Source organism: Salmo trutta, chromosome 20 (assembly GCF_901001165.1).
Source record: "Salmo trutta chromosome 20, fSalTru1.1, whole genome shotgun sequence".
Taxonomy (NCBI): Eukaryota; Metazoa; Chordata; class Actinopteri; order Salmoniformes; family Salmonidae; genus Salmo; species Salmo trutta.
The window spans coordinates 43,423,417-43,437,997 of NC_042976.1; the positions used below are offsets into that span (position 1 = coordinate 43,423,417).

Genomic DNA, 14,581 nt, shown 5'->3' on the forward strand with positions numbered 1-14,581 from the left:
GTTAACCCTGGCAAGGCTGCTGGCCCAGATGACATCCCAAGTCGCATCCTCAGAGTATGTGCAGACCAGCTGGCTGGTGTGTTGGTGGGCTATGAAAAAGCCAACTGACATTTACTCTTGTGTTACTGACTTGTTGCACCCTCGACAACTACTATGATTATTATTATTTGACAATGCTGGTCATTTATGAACATTTGAACATCTAGGCCATGTGCTGTTATAATCTCCACCCGGCACAGCCAGAAGAGGACTGGCCACCCCTCATAGCCTGGTTCCTCTCTAGGTTTCTTCCTAGGTTTTGGCCTTTCTAGGGAGTTCTTCTGTCATCATGAAGTGCTTCGAGAGGCTATTTAAGGACCATAACACCTCCACCTTACCCGACAACCTAGACCCACTACAATTAGCATACCGCCCCAACAGATCCACGGACGACGCAATCGCCATTGCACTGTACACTGCCCTATCCCACATGGACAAAATAAACACCTATGAAAAAATGCTGTTCATCGACTACAGCTCAGCCCCTCCTGTACTCCCTGTTCACCCATGAATGTGTGGCAATGCATGTCTCCAACTCAATCATCAAGTTTGCTGACGACACAGTGGTAGGCCGGATTACCAAGAATGACGAGACAGCCTACAGGAAGAAAGTGAAAGCCAGGAAAACAACCTCTCCCTCAACTTCAACAAAAGGAAGGAGCTGACTGTGGACTACAGGAGACAGCAGAGAGAGCATGCCCCCATACACATCGACGGGGCAGCGGTGGAGAGGGTCAAAAGCTTGAGGTTCCTCGGCGTGCACATCACTGACGACCTGAAATGGTCCCTTCACACAGGCAATGTGGTCTTCAACCGCAAAAGGCTGAAGAAATTTGGCTTGGCCCCTAAGACCCTGACGAACTGCTACAGATGCACCATTGAGAACATTCTGTCGGGCTGTATCACAGCCTGATACGGCAATTTCCCCGTCTGCAACTGTAGGGCTCTCCAGAGAGTGGTGTGGTCAGCCCAGTGCATTATCGTGGGCACACTCTCTGTCCTCCAGGACATCTTCAGCCCCTGGTGTCAATGGAAGGCCAAGAAGATTAAGGACCTCAGCCACCTGAGCCACAGCCTGTTCACCCCGCTCCCATCTAGAAGGAGTAGACGGGACCAAGAGTAAGCACCAAGAGACTGATAAACAGCTTCTATCTCCAGGCCATCAAACTGTTAAGGATCCAACCATTTTTTTTCACCAAAATTTTCACCTTAAATGAAATACCGAAATCTAACTGCCTGTAGCTCAGGCATTGAAGCAAGGATTTGCATATTCTTAATACCATTTGAAAGGAAACACTTTGAAGTTTGTGGAAATGTGAAATGAATGTAGCACAATATTAGATCTGGTAAAAGAAAATACAAAGAAAAAAACAACCGTTTTATTGTATTGTTTTGTACCATCATCGTTGAAATGCAAGAGAAAGGACATAATGTATTATTCCAGCCCAGGCGCAATTTAGATATTGGCTACTAGATGGCAGCAGTGTATGTGCAAAGTTTTAGACTGATCCAATGAACCATTGCATTTCTGATCCACATTTTCTATCAAGATGGTCCAAATGTGCCAAATTGGTTTATTAATAACTTTTCAAGTTCATAACTGTGCACTCTCCTCAAACAATAGCATGGTATTCTTTCACTGTAATAGCTACTGTAAATTGGACAGTGTACTTACTCACTGACTTAAATATCCCCTTGGGGAAATTTTGTTGCAGTGTCATGTACACGTTTAAAGTGGCATTTAAATACAAAACAAAATTGACAATACAACTTTCATAACAGTTACATACCAATAAAACATTTTTAAAAAGACTAGCCTGCTGGCCTTACTGAGTCGATAGGAACATTAGTCCGAGCTATTTAGGAGGGATATCAAACCTGGGACAAATGATTGTCTGTCATGGCTGTCGTAGGAGAGAGAGGACCAAGGTGCAGCGGGTTGCATGTTCATCTTTATATTTATTGTGAACACGAGAAAACAAAGAATGACAGACCGACAGTTTCACAGGCTACAAAAATAACAGCAGTGCGAAATACAACTACCCACAATTAACAACCCCAAACACATACCTATATATAGGACTCTCAATCAGAGGAAAATAGAAACACCTGCCTCCAACTGAGAGTCCACACCCAAACCTAAACATAGAAAAACTAAACTAGACAGAACGTAGAACATACAACCTAGAACATACCCAACACCGAGAACTAACAAATCACACACCCTAAACACAACCAACCAAAACAAATACCCTCTGTCACGTCCTGACCAAACTACAATACAAATAATACCTAAACTGGTCAGGACGTGACAGTACCCCCCCCCCCTAAAGGTGCAGACCCCAGATGCACCTCAAAAAAAATATATAATAATAAACCCCTAACTAAAGGGAGGGAAGGGAGGGTGGCTGCGTCAACGACGGCACTTGTGCTACACCCCCCCTCCCCAACCCACCTATACTGGAGGTGGCTCAGGTTCTGGCCTACTGTCCTCCAGACTGTAGGCAGGCTTTCTTGACTCCGGACCGTAGGCAGATTCACTCGGTTCCGGGCCGTAGGCAGACTCATTTGGTTCCGAGCTGTAGGCAGACTAACATAGTTCAAAGTTATAGTAAACTTCATTCTGATCCGGACCGCAGGCAGACTCACTCGGTTCCGGACAGTGTGCCGTCTACCCTGGTTCCGGACAGTGGGCCGTCTCACCTGGTGCCGGACACTCTGGACGAGGCACTGTTGCCGGACACTCTGGACGAGGCACTGTTGCCGGACACTCTGGACGAGGCACTGTTGCTGGACACTCTGGACGAGGCACTGTTGCCGGACACTCGGGCCTGGTCTGACGCACTGGAAGACTGATGCGTGGGGCTGGTAGTGGAGGTACCAGCCTGGGGACACGCGCCTCAGGGCTAATGCGGGGAGCAGGAACCGGCCGATTTGGAGTGGGCTGACGCACTGGAAGCCTGATGCGTGGTGCTGGTACTGGAAGTGCCAGTTTGGGGACACGCACTTCCGGGCTAGTGCGAGGAGCGGTAACAGGCTGAGTTGGACTGGGCTGACGCACTGGAAGCCTGATGCGTGGTGCTGGTACTGGACGTGCCAGCCTGGAGACACGCACCTCAAGGCTAGTGCGTGTAGCGGGAAACACTGGACCGTAGAGGCGCACTGGCGGTCTCGAGCGCAGGACTGGCATCACCCCTACTGGCTGGATGCCCACTTTCCCCTGGCACATGCGGGGCGCTGGTACTGCGCATACCGGCCTGAAAATACCCGGCCTCGTCACAGCACCCATCACCCCAAAGCACGAGACCTGTCCAGTCAATGGTTGTTTGGAAAAAACACGGGGATTTGGCTTGGGACTTAATCCTCGCCCAGCCAACCTACCCGTGTGCCCCCCCCAAAAAATGATTGGGGTTGCCTCTCCGGCTTCCTCGCCAGCCGTGTTCCCCAGTAGCGATTCCGGTCCTCCCCAGACTTCCTCCATGGGCCCTCTCCGGCCAGAATCTCCTCCCAAGTCCATGACTCACGATATTCCACCTGTTGTCGCTCCTTCCTCCGCTGCTTGGTCCGTTTGTGGTGGGTAGTTCTGTCACGGCTGTCATAGGAGAGAGAGGACCAAGGCGCAGCGGGTTGCATGTTCATCTTTATATTTATTGTGAACACAAGAAAACAAGAAAACAAAGAACGACAGACCGACAGTTTCACAGGCTACAAAAATAACAGCAGTGCGAAATACAGCTACCCACAATTAACAACCCCAAACACATACCTATATATAGGACTCTCAATCAGAGGAAAATAGAAACACCTGCCTCCAATTGAGAGTCCACACCCAAACCTAAACATAGAAAAACTAAACTAGACAGAACGTAGAGCATACAACCTAGAACATACCTAACACCCAGAACTAACAAATCACACACCCTAAACACAACCAACCACCCCAAGCCAACCAAAACAAATACCCTCTGCCACGTCCTGACCAAACTACAATACAAATAATACCTAAACTGGTCAGGACGTGACATTGTCTAGTTCTGTTTTTCATGCTGAGGGGTGCCCTATACCTGCGCCCAGAGGTTTTTTTTAAGGTACAATATCTGTGACCAACAGATGCATATCTGTATTCCCAGTTAATGGAGATCCATAGACGAGGGTCTAATGGACAGATTTCCTTATATGAAATGTAAATTAGTAAAATCTTTGAAATTGTTGCGTGTTGCATTGTTTTATTTCAGTATACATAGAGTAATTGAACAATGGTCACTTCAATCATGTTTACATACTGTTTTCTGCAATTTATATGTACAGTGCATTCGGAAAGTATTCAGACCCCTTGACTTTTTCCACATTTTGTTATGTTACAGCCCTAATCTAAAGTGGATTAAAAAGTTTTTTTCCTCAACAATCTACACACAATACCCCATAATGACAAAGCAAAAACAGTTTTTTGATATTTTAGCAAATATGAAAATTAAAATAAACTGAAATATCACATCTACATAAGTATTACATTATTTACATAAGTAGTCATACCCTTTGCTATGAAATGCAAAATTGAGCTCAGGTGCATCCTGTTTACATTGATCATCCTTAAGATGTTTCTACAACTTGATTGGAGTCCACCTGTGGCAAATTCAAATGATTAGACATGATTTGGAAAGGCACACACCTGTCTATATAAGGTCCCAGAGTTGAAAGTACAGGTCAGAGCAAAAACCAAGCCATGAGGTCAAAGGAATTGTCCGTAGAGCTCCGAGACAGGATTGTGTTGAGGCACAGATCTGGGGAAGGGTATCCAAACATTTCCGCAGCATTGAAGTTCCCATGAACACAGTGGCCTCCATCATTCTTAAATGGAGGAAGTTTGGAACCACCAAGACTCTTTCTAGAGCCGGACGCCCGGCCAAACTGAGCAACTAGATGGTCACGCTGAGCTCCAGAGTTCCTCTGTGGAGATGGGAGAACCTTCCAGAAGGACAACAATCTCTGCAGCACTCCACCAATCAGTCCTTTATGGTAGAGTGGCCAGACAGAATCCACTCCTCATTAAAAGGCACATGAGAGCCCACTTGGAGTTTGCCAAAAGGCACATAAAGGACTCTCAGACTATGAGAAACAAGATTCTCTGGTCTGATGAAACCAAGATTGAACTCTTTGGCCTGAATGCCAATCGTCACGTCTTCCCTAAAGTGAAGCATGGTGGTGGTGGCATGCTGTGGGGATGTTTTTCAGCGGCAGGGACTGGGAGACTAGTCGGGATCGAGGGAAAGATGAATGGAGCGAAGTACAGGGATCATTGATGAAAACCTGCTCCAGAGCGCTCAGGGCCTCAGACTGGGGCGAAGGTTCACCTTCCAACAGGACAATGACACTAAGCACACAGCCAAGACAGGGCAGAACTGGTTTCGAGACAAGTCTCTGAATGTCCTTCAGTGGCCCAGCCAGAGCCTGGACTTGAAGCCGATCTAAGATTTCTGGAGAGACCTGAAAATAGCTGTGCAGTGACGCTCCCCATCCAGCCTGACAGAGCTTGAAAGGATCTGCAGAGAAGAATGGGAGAAATATCAGAGCTCAGGATAAGACCCAGATGCAGACAGTTCGAAGTAACAAAAGTTTATTACAAAAACAGGGGGTAGGCAGAGGTCAGTAATTCAGAGCAGCGTCCGAAAGGTACAGAACGGCAGGCAGGCTCAGGGTCAGGGCAGGCAGAATGGTCAAAACCGGGAAAACTAGAAAACAGGGACTAGAGAGAAAAACAGGAGTACGGAAAAAACGTTGGTAGGCTTGACGAGACAAAACAAATTGGCAACAGACAAACAGAAAACACAGGTATAAATGCACAGGGGATAATGGGGAAAATGGGTGACACCTGGAGTGTGGTGGAGACAAGCACAAGACAGGTTATACAGATCAGGTTGTGACAAGAAACTGCGCAAATACAGGTGTGCCAAGCTTGTAGCTTCATATCCAAGAAGACTCGAGGCTGTAATCACTGCCAAAGGTGCTTCAACAAAGTTCTGTGTAAAGGGTCTGAATGATTATGTAAATGTGATATTTAAGTTCGAGATTTTTTGTAAATTTGCAAACATTTCTAAAAAACTGTTTTTTTCTTTGACATTATGAGGTATTGTGTGTAGATTGATTAGGAAAATTTTTTTTTAATCCATTTTAGAATAAGGCTGTAATGTAATAAAACGTGGAAAAAGTCAAGGGGTCTGAATACTTTCCGAAATGCACTGTATACCAATGTATGTGGACACCTGTTCAAATTAGTGAATTTGGCTATTTCAGCCACACCCGTTGATGACAGGTGTATAAAATCGAGCACACAGCCATGCAATCTCCATAGAAAAACATTGGCAGTAGAATGGCCTTACTGAAATGCTAAGTGACTTTCAACGTGGCACCGTCATACGATGCCACCTTTCCAACAAGTCAGTTTGTAAAATTTCTGCCCCACACACTACCGAATTCCAAACTGTCAGCACAAGAACTGTTCGTCGGGAGCTTCATGAAATGGGACTCCATGGCCAAGCAGCCACACACAAGCCTAAGATCACCATGCACAATGCCATCACTCTGGAGTGATGAATCATGCTTCACCATCTGGCAGTCCGATGGACGAATCTGGGTTTGGCGGATGCCAGGAGAACGCTACCTGACCGAATGCATAGTGCCAACTGAAAAGTTTAGTGGAGGAGGAATAATGGTCTGGGGCTGTTTTTCATGGTTCGGGTTAGACCCCTTAGTTCCTGTGAAGGGAAATCTTAACGCTACAGCATAGAATGACATTCTAGACGATTCTGTGCTTCCAATTTAGTGGCAACCGTTTGGGGAAGGCCCTTTCTTGTTTTATTATGACAATGCCCCGTGCACAAAGCGAGGTCCATACAGTAATTGTTTGGCGAAATCTGTGTGGAAGAACTTGATTGGCTTCCACAGAGCCCTGACCTCAACCCCATCAAACACCTTTGGGGTGAACTGGAACACCAACCTCCGAGCCAGGCCTAATGGAAGCAAGTCCCCGCAGTAATGTTAGAACATCTAGTGGAAAGCTTTCGCAGAAGATTGGAGGCTGTTATAACAGCAAAGGGGGGACCAACTCCATATTAATGCCCATGATTCTGGAATTAGATGTTCGATACACACGGGAAACTGTTGAGCGTGAAAAATCCAGTAGCGCTGCAGTACTTGACACAAACCGGTGTGCCTGGCACCTACTACCATACCCTGTTCAAAGGCACTTCAATATTTTGTCTGGCCCATTCACCCTCTGAGTGGCACACATACACAATCCAAGTCTCAATTTTCTCAAGGATTAAAAATCCTTCTTTAACCTGTCTCCTCCCTCCATCTACACTGATTGAAGTAGATTTAACAAGTGACAGCAATAAGGGATAAATAATAGCTTTCACCTGGTCAGTCTGTCATTGAAAGAGCAGGTGTTCATAATGTTGTGGACACTCAGTGTCTATATTCCAGTCTCTGTTATTGCTGGTTCTGATATTTCTTAATTTCTTTCTTTTTACTTTTAGGATTATGTGTGTATTGTATTTTTTGTTGTTGTTTCTATGCATTATTACTGCACTGTGGAAGCTGGAGAAAAAAAGCAGAATTTTTGTACATTTCGTTCTATAGGGTTTTGTCAAGAAGGGACACATTTTCCTAGCAGGTTCAGGAGAAGGTAAACAGCAGGTTGGGTTATTAACGTAGCAGGCAAGGATAATTAGGTTAAAGTTAGATAAAGGGTTAGGGATTTGCGAAAAATAATAATAAAACAATTAATTAATTTACGTCATATATGACAACAGCTGTATCCCATCTAGACATTGCCTTTTTATAGTATGTTTCCTATCAGTGGCTCCTTCTACTTTCGCCTTCTCGGAAACCACGTGGTTTGTACACAGTCATTCCATCATCTCCGGCTACTCCCTCCGACAGAAACCGCAGCGCGTTTGCAAAGAGGAATATGTGACTGTCAGACTCTTGAACTTTGCCGAGCAATTGTAATAAGTGCACTATTGTTCATTTTTAACATGTCATTGGAGTACAGGATGAACTACCCAGCAAATAGCTGTGGAATTACTTCCAACGTTTATGTGTTCAATAATATGTTAGGTTTCTATTTACGCTCTGAATAAGTTGCGTTTTTAATTTGAAGTTTCTGATTTCAGTCTGACGAGGGAGGTTGCCGAATAGAAAGAGCAGTGCTAAAACGCATATGTACTTTGATTGGTCCTCTACTACTATGGGCGTCAACCATTGCAAAAGCTTAGCTATGACAGGCTTTATCGCGTATGGGTTGTGCCATTGAACAGCTGTTCATATAAAAGCTGGTATTTTCAGAATTATTATATTGACAATACAAATATTAATATCATATGTTGTCTGAGCCACCAGGCTGGTGAAGTGGAGGGGACCTTTCCCATTTATCTTGACATCACCTTTTCGTACCGTTTTCAACGTTATTCAAGGTAGGTGCAGGTTACTGAATTTACCTGGTTCTTACAGCAATCATTACCTAGGTAAAACACACCCCCAAAAAAGCATTGCGCATGCAGGGAATTTTGACCAAAACATAGTTTCAAAGGAAACCAAATCAAGGAAAGAGTGAAACTGAAAGTATACTTGCTAATAATAACACTTACATTTTCTTATATTATTGATATGATGATATTTAATGTGTACATTTCATTTATTTATTTTTTGTCACAAAAGAGACAATTTGCAACTTCAATTTCTGCAATTGAAGTTGCAAATTGCTTGGATTTGTTATTATGCTTTTTTAATGTATTTTCTTTGTAAATTGTATTTATTTAGCTAGGCACGTCAGTTAAGAACAAATTCTTATTTACAATGATGGCCTAGGAACAGTGGGTTAACTGCCTTGTTCAGGGGCAGAACGACAGATTTTTACATTGAAAATAATGTACTTTTTACGCTCTACATTTTTGATGACACCCAGAAGTACTCTTACGTTTTGAATGCTTAACAGGACAGGAAAATGGTCCAATTCACACACTTCAAAATGGTGCCGTCTGCTTTGCTTAATATAATACATTTGAAATGATTTATACTTTTAGTTTTGATACTTAAGTATATTTAGAACCACATACTTTTAGACTTTTACTCTAGTATTTTACTGGATGACTTCCACTTTTACTTGAGTAACTTTCTATTAAGGTATCTATACTTTTAGTCAAGTATGACAATTGGGTACTTTTTCCACCATTGATTATTCCTCAATAAAGTAGCTATCAGCAAAGTTAGTCTGCCCTAGCTTCAGGGAGAAGCTGGTTCCGCCATTGGGTTGCCAGCCCAGAGAAGAGCTTGGACTGGGCTGTAGGTGTGGGAGAACCAAGAGACCAGAATACTCAGGTTTTATGGTCACATACACTAGATGGGTGCAGTGGAATGTGTTGTTTTTACAGAGTCAGCCATAGTAGCACGGCGCTCCTGGAGCAAATTATAGCACATCGCCAGATTTTTCACGTTGTTGGCTCAGGTTTTCGAACCAGCAACCTTTTGATTAGTGGCCCAATGCTATAATCGCTAGGCTACTTGCCACCCTAGCATTGGAGTGTAGGGTTTGAGCAGACCCTGAAGGTTGCTTTGAGGCTGCTCTGGAGGCAAGTACCATAGTTTTGTAGTGGATGTGGCTTCGACTGGGAAGCCAGTGGAGTGAGCGGAAGAGCGGGTGAATTTGGTGACATGGGAGAATTTGGGAAGGCTGAACACCAGGAAAGCTGCAGCGTTCTGGATAAATTGCAGGGGTTTGATGGCACAAGCAGGGAGCCCAGCCAACAGTGAGTTGCAGTAGTCCAATCAGTCAGTATGTGACAATGGTTGTAAATCCTTAATTTGGAACAGGTAACTTTAATAGATTTTCTCTTAATAGGAGACACAGTACACTCAACGGTTCAATGCATAATCTAATGTACTAATAAAAACAGTCCTGTTCATCAGTGCAGGAAACGCTGCAGTATGTCCTCTGTGTTTTTTTTGTAAAGACATATTTTTCTGTGTTGACAGGAGTTTCTGTCCATGACTGGCTGACTTTTACTAAGCCTGTTTATTCAGCTCCGCTGTCCGTGACTAAAGTTAGACTAAATAATTGACTGGCAGCCTCTTCTGGTAGACTGGAATTTAAGTGAAGTGCATAGACATTTTCTGTGAATGTGATTTGCAGCAGCGTGACATGGAGGGAGTTCACCATGAAATTTAATCCACGAGGTAAAGTAGGTTGTATCTCAGACATTCAACAGACATTTGTGGTTAGCCTATTTAAACGTTGACAACAATTTCCATTCCTCTCTGATTACTACAAAGGATCTTTCAAGAGGTAATGTTTTAGTTAGGGACTGGGGTGAAAGGGTCCTTGAGTGTCTAAGGGATGTGGTTATTGTTTTTTAACCTTTTTAATTGCAATAACTGTTTTAATAATTCTTACAGAAACCTCAAATAAAAGTCAAATTAGTAAAAAAAAAGTCTGGTCTACTTTTACAACCGTTGATTTGCATAAAAATAAGTGTTTTGATATAAATAATCAAATCATATAAATGCATTTAAATCTGTTATCCTTAATGAATGTTTCATGGATTTTCATATCAAAACAGGTGCTAATTCTAAAAAGGTCTGGCCTACTTTTACAACCTTTGACTTGCATAAAAAGTCAAGTGTTGATTTGATAGAAATAATAAAATCATAGAAAATTGAATTTAAATTTCTTATCCACTATAACGTTTTCATGGATTGTCATAGAAACATAAAACTAAATCCAAATTATTCAAACCAAACCCTCAATGGAACTGACGCAAGCCATCACCGCCATACAAGTTTCGGCTGTACAAGTGTGACTGACCGCCTTGATTCGGTCTTATGTATCAATTTGAAATGGTGTTTTTTACATTGGATTAAAACAGAGACACAGAGCTACAAAATAGTATAGCATACACTGAATTTTAGGAACAATGGGAAAGTAATTCTGCTTTGAAAGTTGATAAACTTGTGACCTCACTTTTGAGGAAATGGCCTTTGAATGTTTTAGTACCTGCTGGAGAGCTCTTCTTTGTCTTCACTTTGTCTTCACCCATTCAGCATTGTTCACACCCTCTTAAGCTTTAGCTCCATCAATCTCTTTAAGTGTTGATCTGAGCGTTCTGTCCTAACAACAGCAGTCAAGCACCCAAGCGAACTGGCTAACAGTTGTTGCAGTGACATTCTATTAAAATGGACACTTGCATAGTGGAGTGTTTTGTTAAGACATGTAGCTAGCTAGCTAAACAATGAACCATAATCACAACTCATGTGCATGAATCTGCAGGTAGCTAACCAACCGGGTTCAATGTTAGCTAGCTAACATTAAGCTATAACAAGCAAAGCATTGTGTCCCACCACCTGCCAAACCCTCTTTTTGAGCTACTGCTACTCTCTGTTCATCATATATGCATAGTCACTTTAACCATACCTCAATAAGCCTGACTAACCGGTGCCTGTATATAGCCTTGCTACTCTTATTTTCAAATGTATTTTTACTGTTGTTTTATTTCTTTACTTACCTACACACACACACACACACACACCTTTTTTTCGCACTATTGGTTAGAGCCTGTAAGTAAGCATTTCACTGTAAGGTCTACACCTGTTGTATTCGGCGCATGTGACAAATAAACTTTGATTTGATTTGAAAACAAATGGCTCTGAGATACGGCTAATAAGATCATACAAGTAACGTTAGCTAGCGAGCCAGCCAGCTAACATTAGCTAGCTAACAGTACACTTTAACTTCAAATGAAAACAACTTTGTCAAAATTAGAAACATGTAATAACTGAAAATGTAGCTAGCTACACTATCTTACCCGTATACATCATGGTTGGACTCTTCTCCCTGTCACGGATGCCATGGTTGCCCTTAGCTTGAAGATGTAATCCAGAGACAGGTGTTTTCGCCATACTCTAATTCCACTGATTTCAAAACTTGGTCCTCCAGAAAGTTGAGAGCAACACTTATGCAGTTCTACTAAGCAATATTTTTTAAAGCCACGTTAGACAGGATTACCTACACATACTAACCAACTCAAATAGACAGAAGCGTGCTATATGGCAGACCAATCCGAACTCATCTCTCGACATGTCCAGCCCACTCATTATCTCAGCTAATCATGGCTAGCGTGAAGGTTGCTGACTTTTTCTGTGGCTAAACCAACTAGGCTCGTAATTTAACAATTGTATTCGTATTTACAGATGGCATACAAGTGTGTTATTAAGGCACACAAAGTGTTCACCTGTTCCAGAAGGCAAAAAAACGCATTTGATAAAAAAAAAGATTATCTTCAAATGGCTCTTGTGTGAAGTCGTGACCTGCGACATACGCCTAGTTTCCTGAAATTAGTCACAAATGGTGTTACAGAATTACCTGCTTGTGACTCTTTGCACCCCACTTCATCGCCCTTTTTCAGAGACAAACTGTAACTTTCCAAACTGATTGCTTGCTAGTGACCAGGGTGCCAGGTGCCTTAACACACCATGGGGTCAGCCAATCACTGGCAGTCATCTTGGGTTTCAGATCCCCAATTCCTCTGTCTTCGTCAAGCAGTGGCAGAGAGAGCATCAACCTCCTACACCTCTGCCCTGCTCAACACAATTGCAGTTATTCACATAATGTCTTTCATTACATTTATTTTAGTCATTTAGCAGACGCTCTTATCCAGGAGTGGGAGGCCCCGGTGCAGAACTGAGCAAGAGGACAAGTACATTAGAGTGTCTAGTTTGAGAAACAGACACCTCACAAGTCCTCAACTGGCAGCTTCATTAAGTAGAACCCGTAAAACACCAGTCTCAACGTCAACAGTGAAGAGGTGACTCCGGGATGCTGTCCTTCTAGGCAAAGTTGCAAAGAAAAAGCCATATCTCAGACTGGCCAATAAAAATTAAAGATGAAGATAGGCAAAAGAACACAGACACTGTACAGAGGAACTCTGCCTAGAAGGCCAGTATCCTGGAGTCGCCTCTTAACTGTTGAAGTTGAGACTGGTGTTTTGAGGGTACTATTTAATGAAGCTGTCAGGTGAGGACTTGTGAGGTGTCTGTTTCTCAAACTAGACACTCTAATGTACTTGTCTTCTTGCTCAGTTGTGCCCCGGGGCCTCCCACTGCTCTTTCTATTCTGGTTAGAGCCAGTTTGCTCTGTTCTGTGAAGGGAGTAGTGCACAGCGTTGTACGAGATCTTCAGTTTCTTGGCAATTTCTCGCATGGAATGTCCTTAATTTCTCAGAACAAGAATAGACTGACGAGTTTCAGAAGAAAGTTATTTGTTTCTGGACATTTTGAGCCTGTAATCGAACTCACAAATGCTGATGCTCCAGATGCTAAACTAGTCTAAAGAAGGCCAGTTTATTGCTTCTTTAATCAACACAAAAGATTTCAGCTGTGCTAACATAATTTCAAAATGGTTTTCTAATGATCAATTAGCCTTTTAAAATGATAAACTTGCATTAGCTAACACAATGTGCCATTGGAACACAGGAGTGATGGCTGCTGATAATGGGCCTCTACGCCAATTGTAGATATTCCATAAAATGACACGTTTCCAGCTACAATAGTCATTTACAACATTAGCAATGTCTACATTGTATTTCTGATCAATATGATGTTATTTGAATGGACAAAATATGTGCTTTTCTTTAAAAGACATTTCTAAGTGACCCCAAAATTTTGAACGGTTATGTGTGTGTGTGTGTGTGTGTGTGTGTATATATATATATATACACACACATATATACTACTTAATGAAGTCGGAAGTTTACATACACTTAGGTTGGAGTCATTAAAACACTCCTCAAATTTCTTGTTAACAAACTATAGATTTGGCAAGTCGGTTAGGACATTACTTTGTGCATGACACAAGTAATTTTTCCAACAATTGTTTACAGACAGATTATTTCACTGTATCACAATTCCAGTGGGTCAGAAGTTTACATACACTAAGTTGACTGTGCCTTTAAACAGCTTAGAAAATTCCAGAAAATGATGTCATGGCTTTACAAGCTTCTGATAGGCTAATTGACATCATTTGAGCCAATTGGAGGTGTACTTGTGGATGTATTTCAAGGCCTACCTTAAAACTCTTTGCTTGACATCATGGGAAAATCAAAAGGATCAGCCAAGACCTCCACAAGTCTGGTTCATCCTTGGGAGCAATTTCCAAACGCTTGAAGGTACCACGTTCATCTGTACAAACAATAGTACGCAAGTATAAATACCATGGGACCATGCAGCCGTCACACTACTCAGGAAGGAGACGCATTCTGTCTCCTAGAGATGAACGTACTTTGGTGCGAAAAGTGAAAATCAATCCAAGAACAACAGCAAAGGACCTTGTGAAGATGCTGGAGGAAACAGGTACAAAAGTATCTATATCCACAGTAAAACAAGTCCTATATCGACATAACCTGAAAGGCCGCTCAGCAAGGAAGAAGCTACTGCTCCAAAACCACCATAAAAAAGCCAGACTATGGTTTGCAACTGCACATGGGGACAAAGA

The 14,581-nt window shown here is 42.7% G+C and overlaps 1 protein-coding gene across 1 annotated transcript in view; it reads left to right on the plus strand.

Moving 5' to 3' along the window:
* Positions 1-8,304: 8,304 nt before the first annotated feature.
* Positions 8,305-14,581, plus strand: part of LOC115156118 (signal transducer and activator of transcription 1-alpha/beta-like) — a 29,444-nt gene continuing 23,167 nt past the window's right edge. Inside the window, exon 1 of the mRNA XM_029703435.1 lies at positions 8,305-8,513. The gene's annotated coding sequence lies outside the window, so the exon portion shown is untranslated. The remainder of the gene's footprint in view (positions 8,514-14,581) is intronic.